This window comes from Phascolarctos cinereus, unplaced genomic scaffold (genome assembly GCF_003287225.1).
Source record: "Phascolarctos cinereus isolate Bilbo 61053 unplaced genomic scaffold, phaCin_HiC Scaffold_5;HRSCAF=322, whole genome shotgun sequence".
NCBI lineage: Eukaryota > Metazoa > Chordata > Mammalia > Diprotodontia > Phascolarctidae > Phascolarctos > Phascolarctos cinereus.
The window spans coordinates 164,341,279-164,360,719 of NW_027555958.1; positions in this window are offsets into that span (position 1 = coordinate 164,341,279).

Here is a 19,441-nt window from a genome sequence, read left to right on the forward strand (position 1 = left end):
TCCAGGATATCAGAGCCAAGTCCTTAGAATTAGCAGTCCGGTTATCTATCCTTGCCAGCCGAGCATCCAGCACCTCTCAAGCTCAGCCCGCTGCTCCTTTCCTCTGTATTCCACAGCTGTTTAGGAGGGAACTTTTCATCCCCTTTAGCACAAAGGAAACAGACACTCAGGCTCCTTTTCCTCCCTTCCTCCCACGCTCCCACTTTTCAGCTAATAGTTTTCCTTTCACTGGATACAGCAGCGCCTCTTTGAAACCAATGAATCAATACCAATTTAACCCTTTCTGTGGAATGATACATTCATTCACTAATGGGAGGCGGTGGGAGTGGGGGTGGAGGCTGGAGACAGAGTGCATTGGGTCGGGGAATCTGCATCTTTCTGGGGATGAGATAGCCACCGTCTCATTGTTAGCTAGTCAGATACTCATTGCAAAGAGAAATTTAAGTCGATTCAAAGCCGAGGAAAAGTCCCTTTGAATCTGAGTTTTGCATTTTCTTTTCTCTTGCTGCAGTTACGAGTCCCAAGGTAGATCTCTTTATGCTCTCTCCTTTAAATCGGATAGTGTAATTGTCCAGATGCATACGGCTGAAGTTTTCATCTTTCCTCCCCCCCGCCCACTTTTTAGACGGCATTTTGTCAGCTTTCAAGTAAAATTTGTAGCCTAGGTGCATCTAATTCCAAATTCTAGTTTGAGGAGTATTACCTGAGCCTCTCTGGTAACCTAAAAGCTGTAACTCAAACTTTTAAAAAATCCATTTATTACTAAAGATATTCAGAACAGATAAAAACAGGACTTGTATATTTAAGAATCTTAGAAATGAGCTATAGAGAATTCTTAGTCAAAAGACATAAGTAAGTGATATTGAACATTATTCATTTTGGTTTAAACCTGCACAACTTTTTTTCCTTTGAATTTAATTTAAACGATAGCTAAACCCGTGGAATAAATTCTTCCCCATGTCAGAATTTCTCTAGGTCATAATTGAGTCTCACACCAAATTTTAGGCTGCCAAGAAGTTTCTTCATTCCCAAAGGGGGAAAAACACAGCAAAATTCAGACCTGCTTTTCCATTTCTCTTATTCCATTCTCCTCCTTCACTACCCTACCTGTAATAAGTGGAAGTTAATGACTGCTTATATTAAAATGAATGTAAAGCTTCTGCTATATACAGCTTATTTCTATGGATCTCAATATGTAATGCCTTACTCTGTCAATTGTTAGAAAGATGGAGTAAATTTCTCACTTTCCTAAGATGAGAATCTAATCAAGTAATTCATGGTAAAGTATAGAGAGTAATAGTTGGTAATAGTAAATCTGGCCTCAGACACATAACACTAGCTGTGTGACTCTAGGTAAGTCACAACTGCAATTGCCTCTTCTCCCCAAAAATAGTTGGCAATAGCTTAATGAATACATGGAGGACCTCAACTTTGGAGTCATAGGAATGAATTTCTAATAGTGACAGGGGAAGTGGCTTTGGACATGGAGTTTTTTCAGCACTCCTCAAAATTTTTTTATATGTGCTCACCAAAGATTTTTGAATGATGGCACCTGAAATGAAGAGGTTGTGTGGTGGTATCAGACAGAGGAAATGAAAGGCAATGTGTTCAAGGGAAGTTAAAGAGAGAGTCAATTTGTTGAAAAGCTCTATGACCAAGGGGAAGGAACAGACAGTGGGTGAGGAGGTACAGCAAGTGAAACAGAGAAGCTGAAAAAGCTCAAATTAAATATCAAAATTCTCAAGGAAGTCAGAAGCTAGGTCATCTGTTATGAGTGTAGAAGGAAATCAGGAGGCAGAGAAGGGAAGGGAGAACATTATAGATATGTGGGGACAGCCAGTAAAATGGCATGGAATCTGAAGATAAGAGTATGGGTATGCAAGGAACTGAGCTAGTGTGGCTGAACAGCAAAGAGCAGAGGGGAGCAAGTGTAGGAGGACTATAAAGGTAAGAAAGGATCAGATTATGAAGGCTTTGAATATGTTTTAGCAATTTTCTACATTCTCAGGATGGATTAGATCTTTTCCATGTAGGACAGCTACTGCTTCAATCATTTCAAAGAAACTTTAAATCATATTTTTCCTTTTTTGGGGGTACTTCCTCTGAGGAATACATTTTACAGGTCAGGTGCCTCCAGCTGCAGCATCCTTATGTTCAAAACTACCAAATGACCCTTCAGAAGCAGTGAACCAGCAGTCCTTGTCCAAATTACAAGTGATTCTCTTATCTTGGACAAAATATGGCTTTGAAGAGAAGAGCAAGATCAATCTCATTTTGGAGGAGTGAAGAACTTTGAACTAGGAGTTGCTTGCTCTAATAAGCAAATTCTTACAAAATCATGACATTTATGAAGTATTTTAAAAGAATGTAAACATAAAAATCTAAGAATATTTTAAGAACCTTGAGATACTTCCACTATTGCTTAACACCCCCCCCCAAAAAAAAACCCCTATGTATCATTTAGAATAGGAACAGTGCTCAGAGCAATCTGACTCAGTTTCTTCTTGTTTAATACATAAGATCTCTTTTGGTTTATGTGGTCTTGATCTGATTTTTTGACAACTCTATACTTTATATACTTCTAAGTTTGCTAAAATCATGGATAAAAATTTGGAAATAACCTTAGAGGTTAGCAAACCTCATTTTATGAGGAAACTGAGAAAGTCTAGTGATTTTACCAAGGTGCTAAGTGTCAGAGCCTGGGATTTGAACCCAGACTCTGATTCTAATCCAGGGCTCTTGCCAATGCAACATGCTGCTAACCTGGTCCGTCACTCAATCACATACACATTTACTACTTCAAATTTGTTTTAATTTATTTACAGATAAGTTAAACATTGGAATGGTTACTAGTGCAAGAATATTTCTTTTTGTAAGTGCATTTATGTTGGTATCATCTGTTTTAGATATTAATCTCCTGGAGAGAAGGAATCAAGAAAATTAAATTCTTTAAAAATAACACTGTATACAAGTAGGGCCTGATTAAATTATTTTTTCATAATGGTGAGCTGTATAAATGGAATGTGAAAATTTAAACAGAACAGGTCCAGGAATCCTCACCATGTCTAGCTATACTTGATGATTTGTCCTACTTGTCCCAGAGCACATCTTGACTTTGACCTCCTGCACACCTTACTCCCTGCTTCTCCAAAAATATGGGGAAGGAGTCTAAGGTATCCCATAGGATATTATCTTAATAGAGCCTAAGATTGTCTTAGCCTGCTTGGATGTCATATTACATACTGTTGACTTACATTGAGCTTGAATCTACAGGGTTTTTTTTTAAATGAACAACTGTTTGTCTAGTCATGCCTCCCAATCTTACACTTGAGAAGTTGACCTTTTGAATCTGTATAATACTTTACATCTATCCTTATTAAACTTTTTTTTGGATTTTGTTTAAAATTCAATTTCATTTTATTTTATTTTCAGTTCTGAATTCTTTCCTCTTTCCTTTCTCTTTCTCTCTCCCTTACCCAATGAGAAGACAAGAAAAAGAAAACACATTACAAACTTGTATAGTTATGAGAAACAAATTCCTGAATTACAAAAAAAGAAAGAAAAAGGAAGAGAAGAAAACATGCTTTAATTTGTACTCCTAATCCATCAGCTGTCTATCTGTACGTGGGTGGCATGTTTCCTCATGAATCCTTTGGAATTGCGGTTGGTCATTATATTGATGAGAGTTACCAATGTTTTCAAAGTTGATTATCTTTATAATATTCCTGTTACTGTATACATCATTCTCCTGGTTCTGCTCACTTCGCTTTCTATCAGTTCATGCAAGTCTTCCCGTCTCTTTTCCCAAATCATCCCCTTCATAATTTCTTACAGCATGATAGTATTCCATCACATTAATATACTCTAACTTGTTCAGCTATTCCTCAATTAATAGAATACCTTCAGTTCTCAATTCTTTGCCACCACAAAAGAAAGACTTGCTTTAAATATTTTTGTGCATATATGTCATTTTCTTATTCATTTGATCTCTTTGGAGTATAGACCTAGTAGCAGTATTGCTCAGCCAAAAGGTATATACAATTTAATAGCTTTTGGGATGTAGTTCCAAATTGTTTTCCAAAACACTTGGAGTAGTTTGTAATTCCAACAATAATACATTATTGTATATATTTTCCTACATTCCTCTAACATTTTGTAATTTTTTTTTGTTTCTGTCATCTTAGCCAATTTAACTGGTGTGGTATGGTACTTCAGAGTTGTTTTAATGTACATTTCTCAAATTTTTAGTGATTTAGATAATTTTTTCATATAGCTTTTGATAGCTTGGATCCCTTCCTTTGAAAACTGCTTATTCATATCCTTTGACCATTTATCAGTTGGGGAATGGCTCCTTTTCTTATAAATTTGATTTATTTCCCTAAACATATTAGAAATGAAATCTTTTTCAGAGAAACTTGCTGCAAAGACCACTCCCCCATTCTCCTGCTTTTCCTCAAATTTGAGCTGAATTGATTTCATTTGTGTAGAAACTTTTTAATCTCGTGTACTCAAAATTATCAATTTTATATCTTGTGAACTTCTTTATCTCTTGTTTGGTCATGAACTCTTCCCCTATCCATAGATTTGAAATGTCACTTTTTTCATGCTCTATTAATTTGCTTATGATGTCACTTTTTATGTTTAAATCATATACTCATTTTGAGCCTATCTTGGTATATTAAGATGTTGAGCTATACCTAGTATCTGCCAGACAGCTTTGTGTGAAAAATGTTTTTTAATTATGTTCATATAATTTGTTTGTATGTCTTGGTAGGTAGAGTCCCAAATAGTTTATACTGTCTATAGTAATTTTAAATGAAATTTCTCTTTTTATCTTTTTCATGGAAGATTTTGTTGATAAAATGCAAAAATGCTGATGATTGTATGGGATTGTTTTATACCTTGCAAATTTGTTACAGTTGTTAATTATTTTGATTAGTTTTTTAAAATTAACTCTTAAAGTTTCACTAAGGAAACCCTCACATCATCTGCAAAAAGTGAGTTTTGTTTCCTCTTTACCTGTGCTTATTCCTTTAATTAATTTTTCTTGTCTTATTTCTATCGTTAGCATTTAGAGAACTACATTGAGTTGCTATGATGATAATGGACATCATTGCTTTACCTCTGATCTTATTGGATAGACTTCTATCTTATCCCCTTATAAGGAGGGTTCCATTTATTTCTAATTTTTTAAAATCAGAAATGAGTGTTGTATTTTGTAAAAAAGCCTTTTCCGTGTCAATTGAAATAATCCCATAATTTTTGTTGTTTTTGTTGTAAATATGGTCAATTATGCTTTGTGTTTTCTTAATATTGGCTAACTCTGTATTCCTGACATCAGTCCAACCTGGTCAGAGTGTATGATCTCTGTTATATTTTGCTGCAATCACTTTGCTACTATTTTATTTAAATTTTTTTTGCATCAATATTCATTAAGGAAATTAGTCTAAAGATTTCTTTCTCTGTTTTGAGACTATCTAGTTTAGATATTAAGACATCAAGACATAATTGTGTCATAGAAGGAATTTGGTAGAATTTCTTCTTGTTTTGTTTTCAAATAGTTTATATGGTATTATGATTAATTGTTGTTTAACAAGTAATTCAGCTAGATAATACTCTGGGCCTGAAGTCAGGAAGAACTGAGTTCCAATCTGGCCTCAGACACTAGCTGTATGACCCTGGGCAAATCACTTAACCTCTTATTGCCTCAGTTTATTCATTTGTAAAAATAGAACCTGCCTCTTACAGTTGTTGTGAGGATCAAATGAGATAATAATTATAAAGTGCTTAGCACAGTGCCTGGTACCTAGTAACAACAAACATTTATATAATGTAAATACATTTATGTAATGCATATAAATGTTTGTTGTTCAGTTGATTTTTTTAAGCATGTCTGACTTTTCCTGACCCCATTTGATGTTTCCTCAGCAAAGATATTGGAGTGACTTGCTATTTCCTCCTCCAGCTCATTTTACAGATGAGGAAACTGAGGCAAACAAGGTAAAGTGACTTGTCCAGATAGTAAGTATCTAAGGCCAGATTTGAACTCAGAAAGATGAGTCTTCCTGACTGCAGGCCCAGCACTCTATCCACTGTTCCATCTAGCTTCCCCATATAAAAGCTTGTATTGTTATTACTAAAATATTTGGTAGAATTCACTTATAAATCCATCTAATCCTGTTTTTGTGTGTGGTGGGGAGGAAGGAGGAAGCTCATTTATGGCTTGTTCATTTTCTTTTTCTAATATAAGGTTATTAAAGTATTCTAATTTCTGTTCTGTTAATGTAGGCAATTTATATTTTTATTTTCATCTATTTCATTTAGATTTTTAGTTTTAATGGCATATTAAAGTAAAATAATACCTAATAATTGCTTTTATTTCTTCTTCATTGGTTGTAAATTCACATTTTTGATATGTGTAATTTAGTTTTTTTCTTTATAAAATTGAATTATCTAATGGCATATCTATTTTATTATTGTTCCCCCCCCAATCGACTAATTTTATTAATTAGTTCAATGGTTTTTTGGTCAGCTTTTAATTTTGTTAATCTCTTTTATGACTTTTGGGATATTTATTTTTGCATTTAATTGGGAGGGTTTAATTTTTTTTTTAATGAACATTTATATAGAGCTTACTAGGTGCCAGGCACTGTGCTAAGCACTTTATAATTATTATCCCATTTGATCCTCACAACAACCCAACAAGGTATATACTATTATTATCCCTGCTTTGCATATTAAGAAACTGAGGCAGACAGAGTTTAAGTGACTTGCCCAAGATCACGTAGTTAATAAGTGTCTGAGGCTAGATTTGAACTCAGGTCTTTCTGACTCCAGTCCATTCACTGTGCCATTCAGTTGCCTATTTGTTGGTTTTCTAGTTTGTTTTTTTTAATTACATGCCCACTTTGTTAATCTGTTCTTTCTTTTATTGACATAAACATTTTGAAATATGAAATTTTCCCTCAGTATTATTGGACCGCATTCCACAAATTTTGGTATGCTGATTCATTGTTGTCATTATTTTTAATGAAATTATTTATTAGTTTTGATTTGTTCTTTGACCTACCTATTTTTCATGATTAAATTATTTAGTTTCTGATTAGTTTTTAATCTTTGCTTTAAAGGCCCATTATTGAATGCAATTTTTTATTGCATTATGGTTGGGAAAATATACATCTAATATTTTTGATTTTCTATATTTGCCCAATACACAGTTTTTGTGATAGTCCCATGCAAAACCAAAATATAGATATACTCCTTTCTATTCCCATTCAATATCCTTCAGATGTCTATCTTATCAAACTTTTCTAAATTCTATTCATCTCCTTAACTTCTTTCTTGTTTATTTTATGGTTAGATCTATCTAGGTCTGAGAGGGGTAAATTGAGGTCCCCCTCAGTATTGTTTGACTCTATCCCCTGAAATAGCTCATTTAATTTTTCCTTGAAGAATTTAGATTCAAGAAGGGAGGGAGATGAGCATTGTTTGAACCTTACTCTCATCAGATCTGGCTCAGAGAGAGAATAACATAATCGGTTATAGAAATCAAACTCACCCTATAGGAAGTAGGAGGGGAAAGGGCAACGAAAAGGGAGGAGGTGGATAAAGGTAGGGAAGTAGTAAGGGTCAATGGGAAGAAAAGGGAGGGGGGCTGATAGAAGAGTGGACAGACTGAGGGAGTGAGGGAGGCAGTGGTTGAAAGCAAAACTCTAGTGAGGAGGGAAAGAAAGAAAAGAGAGAGAAAAGCATAAATGGTGGAAAAATAGCATGGAGAGAAAGCTACAGATAGTAATCATAACTGTGAATGTGAATGGGATGAACTCTCTCATAAAACAGAAGTGGACAGCAGAGTGGATTAAGAACCATAATCCAACAATATGTTGTTTAAAAACCTGCAAAGACTTATACAAGCTGATGCCGAGCAAAATGAGCAGAACCAGTAGAACATTGTACACAGTAACAGCCACATTGTCTGATGACTGACTTTGATAGACTTAGCTCTTCTCAGCAGTGCAAGGATCTTAGACAACTGCAAAAGACTCATGATGGAAAATGCTATCCACATCTGAGAAAGAATTTAGGAGTCTGAAAGCAGATGGAAGCATACTATTTGCTCTCCTTTTCTTTTGTTGTTTTGTTTTGTTTCTTCTTTCTTGTGGTTCCTCCATTAGTTCTAATTCTTCTTTACATCGTGATTAACATGAAGATATGTTTAATATGAATGTATAAGTAGAGCCTACATCAGAATGTACATCGTCTTAGGGAGGGAGGAAGAAGGGGAGGAGGAGAAAATTTAATCAAAATTTTATGGAAGTGAATGCTGAAAACTAAAAAATTAATTAATTATTAAAAAAGAATGTAGATGCTATGCCATTTGATGCATACATATTCAGTATTGATATTAATTCATTGTCTATTGTACCTTCTAGCAAAATGTATTTACCCTATTTATCTCATTGAATTAGGCTTGTTTTTGCTTTTACTTTGAGATCACAATTGCTTCCACTGGCTTTTTTTTTTTTAACTTCAGCTGAAGCATAATAGATTCTGTTCCAGCCCCTTATTTTAATTCTATGTGTATCTTTCTGTTTCAAAAGTGTTTCTTGTAAACAACATTACTAGATTCTGGTTTCTAGTCTATTCTGCTAACCTCTTCCATTTTAAAGATGAGTTCATCCCATTCTCATTCACACTTAGGATTGCTAACTGTATATTCCCTTCCATTCTATTCCCTTATACTTACCCCTCTCTTTTCTTCTAAGAGACTATTTTGCTTCTGATGACTGACTCCTTTAATGTGCCCCTCTTCTTATTCTCATTCTTCCCCAATCGCTTCCCCTCTTACTTCCCTGTTTGTTGTTCAGTCATTTTTGTCAATTCTGACTTTGTGACCCCATTTTTTTTTTTTTGGCAAAGATACTGGAATGGTTTTCTATTTCCTTCTTTATCTCATTTTACAGATGAGGAAACTGAAGCAAACAGGATTAAGTGACTTGCCCAGGGTCACACAGCTAGTAAGTAAGATTTGAACTCAGGTCTTCCTGACTCTAAGACTGGTGCTGTATCCACTGTGCTACCTAGCTGCCCTTATTACTTCCCTGTTAGGTAAGTTTAATTTCTGTACACACCTCTGTGTGCATGTATATCCTTCCTTCCTTTAATGAAGACTTATTAGAGAGAGGTTTGAGTTTCACCTGTTTCCTCCTTCTACGCCTAGGTTGCACACTTTTCCTTGCATGACTCATTTATGTGAAATAATTTTCCCCATTCTTCTTCTTCCTCCTTCCTCCTGCCCCCAGTGCATTCCTCTTCCTCATCTTTCCATACTTCTTTTGAGATCTTCTCAACACAAAAGAATTACACACAGGCCCTCTGTCTAATTAGATTTCTCTATGACTTCTGATGGTTATAAAATTCATCTCTCCATATGAGGATGTAAACAATTTAACCCCAGGGTTAGTTCCTTAAGGTTTCTCAATTATAATTCTGATCTTTTCAACAAGAATGCTAAGAAGTTCCTTTATAATGGTGGCTGCTAAATACTGTATGATCCTGACTATCATTCTGCAATACTTGAATTCTTTTCTTTTGGCTCCTTACAGTATTTTTTTCCCCCTTGGCCTGGGAACTATGGATTTTGGTTATAATATTTCTGGGAGTTTTCATTTTGGAGTTTCCTTCAGGACATAACTGGTGGATTCTTTAAATTTCTACTTTGCCTTCTGGTTCTGGTCTCTGACAGTTTTCTCTTGTAATTTCTTAAAAAGACATCTAAGTTATTTTTTCTTTATGACTTTTGGGTAGTACAATGATTCTTAAATTATCTCTCAAACTATTTTATAGGTTGGTCATTTTTCCTATGAGATAGTTTATGTTTTCTTCTATTTTTCAGTCTTTAGATTTGTTTTTATTATTTCTTGATGTCTCCTGAAGTTATTTGCTTCCATTTGGCCAATTCTAATTATGAAGTAGTTGTTTCCTTCTGTAAATTTTTCTACCTCTTTTATATCAAACTGTTAATTCTTTCCTCCTCTTTTTCTTCTTGTTCTTATTCTTTTCCTCCTCTTATTCTTTTTTCTTTCTCCTCCTCCTCTTCCTCCTCTTCCTTTTTCTCCTCCTCCTCCTTGCGCTTTTATTAATGTTTAAATGTTAATTGTTAATGTTAAAATTAACATTAATAAACATTTCTCTTATTATTTATTATTTTTAAAAATATGGTTGTTGATAGTTTAAGATTCTTTTCTTGAGAATTGCTTTGTCACATCTTTTGACCATTAATTTATTGGTGAATTGTTCTTGCTCTTACATATTTTAAGTAATTCCCTTTGTGTCCTAAATATATACTTTATCAGTGAAATTCGCTACAATGATTTTTTCTCCAGTTAACTCCCTACCTACTAATTTTAACTGCCTTGACGTTATATGTATGGAAAGTTTTTGATGTTATGTAATGTTGATGTTATATAACCACATTTAAAAATTTATCTGCCATGATCCTCTAAATTCTTCCTTTGGTCAAGAATTCTTCCCTCATTGATTTTAATTTGTTAATGATCTAACATTTTACAATAAGGTCAGTTTTTTGTACTATATGGTGTGGGGTGTTAGTCAATATAATTTCTTCCAGACTGTTTTCCAGTTGTCCTAATAGTTTTTTAAACTTATTTTTATGTTTTCAATTAACAGAAAAATCTAGCCCCCTCTCTCTCATTTCCCTATACCCATTGATAAAGAAAGAAAAACCAAACTCTTGTAACAAATATATGTGTGTGTATATATGTATGATCAAGCAAAACAAATACTTGCAGTGGCCATGATCTCTTCCCCATCAGTACACAATTTTTCCTAAAACCCATCTGATATTTAGCATTTTTGCCTTTTGGGTTAAATTTGCCAATCTAATGGGCACAAAGTGAAGCCTCAATGTTGTTCTAATTTATATTTTTCTAATTATTAGCAATTTGGGATATTCTTACATGGTTATTGGCAGCTTATATTTCATCCTCTGAGAACTACTCATTCACATCTTTTGACCATTTAATGACGGCAGAATGACTCTTTTTCTTGTGAAATTGAATCAGGAACATATATAGCTTAGAAATAAGTTCCTTTTTTGGAGAAATTTACTGTAAAGATGTTTTCCCAGTTACCCAATTCCCTTCTAATTTTAGTTTCATTTGGTTTTGTTTGTGTAAAACCTTTCAAATTTTATATAATCAAAACTGGATTTTACCTTCAGTGATCTTCCCTATCCTTTCTTTGATCATGAACTCTTCCCCTATCAGTAGAACTACAGACTATTTCTTTCTTGTTCCTCTAATTTGGTTATAATGTCACCTTTTATGTCTAAGCCAGGTACCTATTTGGAGCTTATCTTGAATATATGTTAGATGTTGATCTATAACTAATTTCTGCCAGACTGCTTTCAAGTTTTCTCAGCAGTTTTTGTCAAATAGTGAGTACTTACCCCAATAGATGGGAAATTTGGGCTTATCAAACTATTAGCTACTGTACTCATTGCTTCTGTATATCATGTACCTAATCTGTTTCACTGTCAGCAGTATTTGTTGTTAAATTAATTCTTACCCCAGTTGTTGAAGTCTTAGGGTTACAACTCCTATGCTATCATAAGAGAAAAGGCCTGTACTGATGATCCCAAAGAACCTAAAAGTAATGTCCATTGTTAAGAAAAAAAAAACATTTCTTAATTGAATCAATCAATCAAAACCAAATGTGAACGTTACCACATATCTCCTTAGAGTGATCAGAGTTTTCCACTACGTGTCATAGATAGTCTGTTTTGATTGAATGAAAGACTTGGTCCTGCACTGAGGAACTTGTGTAAAATTAATACTGTCTCAGAATTGGAGAAATTTTGAAGATCTGTCAGCATAGAGGAATGAATGGGGCATCAAGGGCTGAGGTGGAAGGAACTGGCAACATGTGGAAAATAGCAAAATGGAGAAAGAAGGAATAGGACTGATCTGTGTCAAAAAATGGAGGTATAGAGTAGGACCATTGACCCAAATGATATCTCAAGGCAAAAGATTTGGGCTGACCCTGCCCATTGCATTCACCTCCTCATAGACTAAGGGAAGTTCCAATAAAAGATCTATTCTTTCTTGTCTTCTCCTCCTAGTCCATGTCTATTAACATCGTAATATACTTTGTTGCTTCTTTGCCAAAATATTTCTGGTAACCTGAATTTTGCCTCAATCACAAAGAAGCCAGGAGGTAGCTAGAGATAAATACAAATGTAAGCTAAGTCAGAGAGTGAAATCTACCTACACATTAGGAATATTCCTGACTGGAGGCTCAGAATGATTGCGACTATACTCCTAACTTTTCATTTAATATAAAATCTGTAAAGTAGTAGAAAAGGGAACTGTGTGGACTTCAGGGGCCATTATACTGGCCCCAGGCTTAAAACAAGCTAATTATTGTAACAGAATTACTTGTTGTCCCTTGTCTGAAATAAATATTGAGCTCTTCTCATTTGCAGGGACCCCTGGAGAGATTTTCTACGCAGGACTTTAGTAATTGAATTCCCTAGTTTCGGGATGCACTAGAGAAAAATTGGCAATTTTTTTTTCTCTTTTGCTTTAGATTATAATTGAACCATGCCTGCTCTGGTGTGTTAAAAGTCAGACCAGTTCTTTTGAAACAATCTTTGCTTGTTTGAATACTTATGTACAGATATCTTTTGTGTTATCATTCCTGGTATAAATATTGCCTTCTTAATGTACTGGTGTGGTCATTTCACCTAAAACACTCAGTGATAGCTCATAAAAATTCATGTTCTTTTTCTTTTTACTTTAAACAGATCTAGGACATTTGACTTATTAGTGACACAAGTCCAGATAACTTATCAGAGATTCATAAAGGCTATTGTTTCATAGGAACAGCGACCCTACTGGTCTGGAAACTCTAAGTATTATCCCTAAGGTCTTAGTCCCTTTTTGAGAGTCCCATACTTCTTTGATGGATTATTTTGAATAGACTTTCTTTTTAATGTAACTTTTATTTTCTTTTACTTTTTTCCAATTGAAAAACCGTCTGTTTTCTCTTCCCCTAACTCTGCCCTCCCCATAGAAAAGAAAAAAAAAACTAAAACCTTTGTAAAACTATGCATAATTGAGTAAAACAAATTCCTATCATGGCAGTGTCCAAAAAATATATCTCTCATTCTGCATCTTGAGTCTCTTACTTCTCTGTTAGAAAGTAGGTAGTATGGATCATTATTGATCTTTGGAATCATGATTGTTAATTGCATTGATCAGTGTTCTTAAATCTTTCAAAGTTGTCTTTAAAAATATTGTTGTAATGGATGAGGGGGTGACTTCTAGTCCACCCCCAGGTCCTAAATCCCTTTGGGGACAATTCCATGTCCTCTGGGATCTCCATCAGAACTATGTTTTCCTTTTGAAAAAATGCTTGTTTTCTTTTTCCTTTTTTTTTTTTTTTAACATTAGTCAATAATGACTTTATATGGGACCTAAGTAGAGGGGTGAGTGAAATACCTCTGTCTGCCATGGACCCAGTGCTAGCTTGGTTGTAGAACTTGATACCTGGCTGAGCCCAAAATAAATGGGCTCCTCCAAGGGAGAGAAAGAAGGCAAGCACTGGAAACCCCCTTTTTTAGCAAATGGACCAGTGTTGCTACATGAGTACCAAATCAAATTAGTTTTTCATCTCAAAAGTGAGGGGATGACTTCCAACCAACGCCACATCCTGAATCTTTGTAGAAGGACCCCCATGTGCTCAGGGAAATCTCTAAGGTCAGGCTTTCCCTCCAAGAAGAGAGTTTTGATTTTCTTTCCAGTTTCTTTTTCTTAGAGGTTTTTTTTTTTTAAATTTAGGAGGGCCCTTTGATAAGCAACAAGAAAGGCATTAAACTGTTAGAACTTTGTAAAATTATATTGGTTGTTAAAAGTATGGAATAATGCTAATTTAGATTTCATTATGAAGTGGGCCACATTGATTCTTCTTGGGAATCTTTAGTATAAAACATTGTGGAAGAAATTTAGAAAGGATAATGTAGAAGCTTGAGTCATTAATGAGCCATTCAGGAGTTGAAACTATCAACTTTACAAAAGATACTCCCACAGACTTTGTACAAATCAATCAATTAAGTTGTTCAAACCCTTCTAAAGTAATTGATAAAATGCCAAATCCTGATACCATAAGCACATGTCTCAGTTTATCATTCAATCATAGGTTTTAGACTGAGAAAAATTACTTTAGCAACAATTTAGTGGTATTTAGCAAATACCACTTTAGAGTGGTATTGTACAGGAAGAGTGTTCTGGTTTACTACGAAAAGTTGGTAACCATTTGTAGGGTCTGCATAAAATCATGGAGGTAGCGGAACCTAGTTCAGAAAGTAAGATAGGGATTTAAGCAAGCTGAGACCTGCCTTTAATGGGGAACAACTTAGGTGGGTGATGAGGAAGTTTGGGGAGGGGAGGGAAAAGAGTACCATGATTGTTATGTGTGACTTAGACAAAGATCCAATGAAGGAGACAAAAAGAGTGGTCTAACAAGAAAGAGGAGAATTGGGAGAGGGTAGTGTAATGAAAACCTGAGAGAAAAAAAAGTATTAAAGAGAAGAGGGTGATCTGCAGTGTCAAAGGATGCATAGAGAGAGGTCAAGATGGATGGGGTTTGAGAAAAGACCTTTAGATTTGGCAATTAAGAGATCAATGGTAACTTTGGAGAGAGCAGTTGATCGAATGATGAGGTTGGAAGCTAGACTGCAGAGTTAAAAAAAGAGTGAGAGGTCAGGAGTTGGGGAGGAGAGAAAGACCATGAGCCAGTCACTAAACTTATTGAGGACATAAGTGGAATATCCCAGAAGTCAGTAGACAAAAGCTACCACAATTTTGATTGGGTGCTAAATATGGATTGAGTGAACTTCAAAGGAGGAAGGATTACTGAGTGTTGGAGGTAGAGGGTGAACTTGGAAGTGACAATGGGAAGCAAGGAGTTTTCTATCTCTCCTATCTAGATTAGTGAGTCAGAGGAAATGAGTGAAAGTTCACCTAGTTCTGGAAAGGGAGTCTATAGAGACTGAGTCATTAGGAAGGAGCCAGGTCTCAGTGAGAATCAGAAGATGAAAGGAAAGGAGCACAGTGTAAGGAGTGGGTAGAGTTAGAGTGAGACATAGGTATGGGGTTGGGTTGAGGGAAATAGAAATAGGGAGACAATGAAAGCCGATGATTCAGAATCCTTGGATTAATAACCCAGTTTCATTTAACCAGTTAACACCAATGATCTTTTACAAAGGAATATTTATCTAGCAATAACAGATGCACAAACTATTACCCCAAACTGAGGGCAAACTGTCATCTATGCCAGTTTAGTCCTTATGTAGAGAGGGCTTAGATTTAAAAGAGTTACTATTAAGAACTTGGTCTAAGCTCACTTTGAATGAAGCTTGGTCAATAAACAAGGGAATCTCTGTTGTAAGATTCAGTATCTTGGCTATTGGATCAATCTATTTCTGGATTAGGTCCAGGTCACTCCTTGGGGATAGGCTGGCAGACTGAAATCTATTTCATGGACTCCTGTCACTGAACTTAAGCTCCTTTGACCTTTCAAAGCTTACAAGGTCAGAGTCATTGCTAACACTCTTTCACCTAAAAGTAGAAAAGAACACATGCAAAGAGGAAAACCTCAGAGGTACCTTGTATTAATGGGACTCACATCAGCCAAGGTGAAGGGAGAATAAACTACTGGTATTGATATCATCTCTTTTAGCCAGGCCAAGTTTAGGCAGCATCCTGCCAGCTCTGGGTAAGAGAGGGCTTAAAGCTCTCCCCAACCTGAAGGTCCATAGTAGCCTATTCTCTTCACAGATACCAAGGAAGAAAAAAAAAAGACTGAGTTGCCATAATGAGAGTTCTATTTTTATGAGATAATGCACACGTTGTACGCACACATTGGCTGGCTCAGCAGCCAATCAAAATCGAATTTCCTTAGCACATGGTTATTGAAATTCAAATAGTTACGAAAATCCTCATGATGATTGCATCAGACAGAGCCCATTGTTTATGTTTCTAAGGACTGGGATTTCATCGGCCAGTCCGGAGACTACTCATGTAGTCTAGAGCCAGACTCACACTGAAGTTGTGTAGGTTAAGATTTTTTCTTTTGCCTTTGAATTCTTATGTTATGATTTCTTCTCCTTTATAACGGCCAAGTCTTATATGATCCTGATTGTGGTTCCACGGTTCTTGAACTCTTTATTTGTCTTTGTTTATATCATTTCCCCCCTTTGACCTGGAAGCTCTGAATTTTGTCTGGAAATTTTCTTTTGGGGGATTTTTTAAGGGGATATAACTTTCAATTTCAATGTTCACGTTGTTGTCTGGTTACATTAGATTTGGGCTATTTCATTTATGATGATTCCTTGAAATGTGATATCCAGGCTTTTTTTTATAGGTCATGATTTTCAGGGAGCCTGATGATTCTTAAATTGTCTTATTGGTTGTTTCTTTTTAATCATAAATACCTTACATTTTCTTCTATTTTTAAATCTTTAGCTTTTGATCTAACATTTCTTATCTCATAGTCACTGGTTTTCCATTTGGTCCATTCTAATTTTCAGCTCTGGTTTCTGATGACCCAGCAGCTTCCTCTTCAGAATACTACACTCTGATTTTTGTGTTCCTCAGTACAGAACCTTCTGGTCTTCATATACCCCTGGAGCATCTCCCATTTGTACTGGCAGGTTTATTTAACTGTGTTCTATTTATATTTTCTGGAAGGATCCCTTTTCCAAGGCCTGAAGATTTCTGGCTATCTTCTTGTGTAGTCAGTCTTGGGCTGGATGAAGGTACTTACTATAGTTTCTTTTTGCATTTTTTGATCAGTTTGGAAATCTTTTTAGATCTTTGCTATAGTGTACATGTGAGAGATAGAACTCTTCTTTAACCACTCATGTAGCCATCTAAACAGAGAACTGCTACCCTGTCTTCTAAATATTTATTTATCACAATGATGGCCACACAGAAGTCACTCCATAAATGCTTACTGATTCATCAATAAGAAGCTCTTGGCAGAGTTTAATACTATAGCACTACCTGTGAAGCCAGTAGCTAGCTGATCACTAGGTTGAAATCTCTGACTTAGCCAATTGCAGGTTTGCTAGGTGACAATGCATAACACATAACATATGAAATAGTGGTATCAGAATTCTCAGACATGGGATTTCTGACTCCAGTGAATGAAACAGTCCAGTTCTTTAACTGGGCTTATACTATTCATTTATTTAAGCTGTCCTTTCCTCCCTCCTTTTCCAAGAATTGATACCCCAAAGTCTGCTATGCCCAAAGTCTTCCATTTATGATGCTTTGTTGCTCCTGTCCTTAGGCTTTTAATGTACTTACAAATACATTGGGTCATGTATATATATATATATAGCTTACTTTTTCAGGGTATTTCATATCCTGGAGATTCTCAGAGTGTTTTGCAAAATCAACATAGTAATTCTCTCACTCATAAAATGTGGCTTACTTTGAAGTAGTCTGGCACTTGTACTGTTCGAGAGAATTACCATCTTGTTTTGGCTCCGAAAAGAAGTATGCTTAATCAAGTTAATATTGCAGGGAGAATTTAAAGAGCAAGTTTTCCTTGAAACTAGAAACAATCATTACTGGCCACTCCAAAGCAATGTATAAGAAATGACCATCCAGTAAATAATGCATTGTTTACATTAGTATTCTCAAACTCTGAGGCTGGCCAGCCTCCCTAGGAGATGCTCTTAGTTTGTCCAAAATAGACTTAAATAAGTTCAAATCAATGCCAAAAGGAAGATCTCTTCTCACTTGCTTAATCATTTCTGTTTTGAGCTCAGCCCAAGCCCAATTGTCTATTGTACACTGACTGCTCTGTACATGGCCCTGAGTAAACTGAGCCCTTGGTGTGAAGGAGACATCATAGTTAGGATGAAACATGAAACCCTTTATTCTGTTCCACAACAGAAACGATGTAGGCAAAGGCTCTTCTTTCCCTTCTGAGCACTTTCTTTTCCCTGGAGAAGCTGAGTTTATTCTTTGCTTAAAAGATGCTTCATAAAATGAATTAATTATGCTATAACTGTTCATTTAAAGGAAAGAAACCATCTTCTGGGTGTTCTCTGATCCCCCCCCCCCCAGCATCTCCTTTCCTCCCAAACTCCCATAATAACACTACTCAGGGAATAGTGATATAAATGAGTACTTATCCTGTGATTTAATTGGCATTGGGAACTGGGTGAAGCTTCTCCTACCAATGCAGGTTACCTTATCTGGAAATTATCATCTTAAGGAGTTGACTAGACGACTGAGATGTTATAAGAATATGATTGTTTTCTAGGTTGAACAAGAGTTATCCTAAGGAATATGTTTATAGATACCTTTCAGGTTCCAGCTGAGTTTTGGGGACAGCTTCCAGTCACATGGATACCCAGTGCTGAAAAGACTTGTCATTTTACTATGCCTGAGTTAGCAAGCCCTAAGTGGTTCCATGGGCCTTTCTACTCTGTGACATGGGTATATGGGGTCTTTTGCAATATGATTTTAAAAATTAAAAGAAGAGATGGCTTTCTATCTAGCATTATTTTGCTTGAACTTTCTAGACAGCCTCACATGACTCAGAGACATCCACTGAGGAGTGGGAAAGAACTGACCTTTCTTGACCCTAGGGTCACGGTCACTGTGCCTAAATAACAGTTGGTATAGGGACATTCAACTAGGTGAATTTGCTCTTAAGATACTTTTTCTGCTTTTGCAGAAAAGTCCCTGGACTTTTTTTCTATAGTGTTTCAATGTTGGAAATACCAGTTCTTGAAAGTGAGAGAGAGGATACTATTTCTTTACAAGAATTTTTCTGTGTCCCTGATTGTATAGTTTATTATTAACCTTTTCAGTTCTCCATAGTTACTTTTGCCCTGCAATCTTTTCCCTGGTTCAATGCCCACTCAGTCTTCTGGATGCCAGTTAACCCTAGGGGCTCTGAATCCTTTTCTCCTGAGGCAAGATGCTCTTTAAGCACCAAATCCATGCACATTATACACATTGTAAGGTTCACATCTCCCTTTAAAAAGGATCTCTCTTCCCCCATGGAAACATTCTTCAGGGGGGTCTCCCCTCACCACTAAAACAAGATTTATCACTTTCTTTCTCCCCATTTCAGTCCCTCCCTTTGTCTTCTCACCTATTCTTTTATAGGCTTTCTTCCAGAGAGACCATGGGAGCTATTTTCCCTTCATTGTTAACCCTTGATTTAGACACATCACTATTCCTGTCTTTTTTACCCTCTTCTTTTTATGCATTCTCCAATTCTGTAATTTAGTCCCACAAAAACATGACCCACTTATGGATAGGGTGTTGACAGATTTAGTCCATGGTATTTCAGGTCTCTTTCTCCACCATCACTTCGTCTCCTTGTGCACATT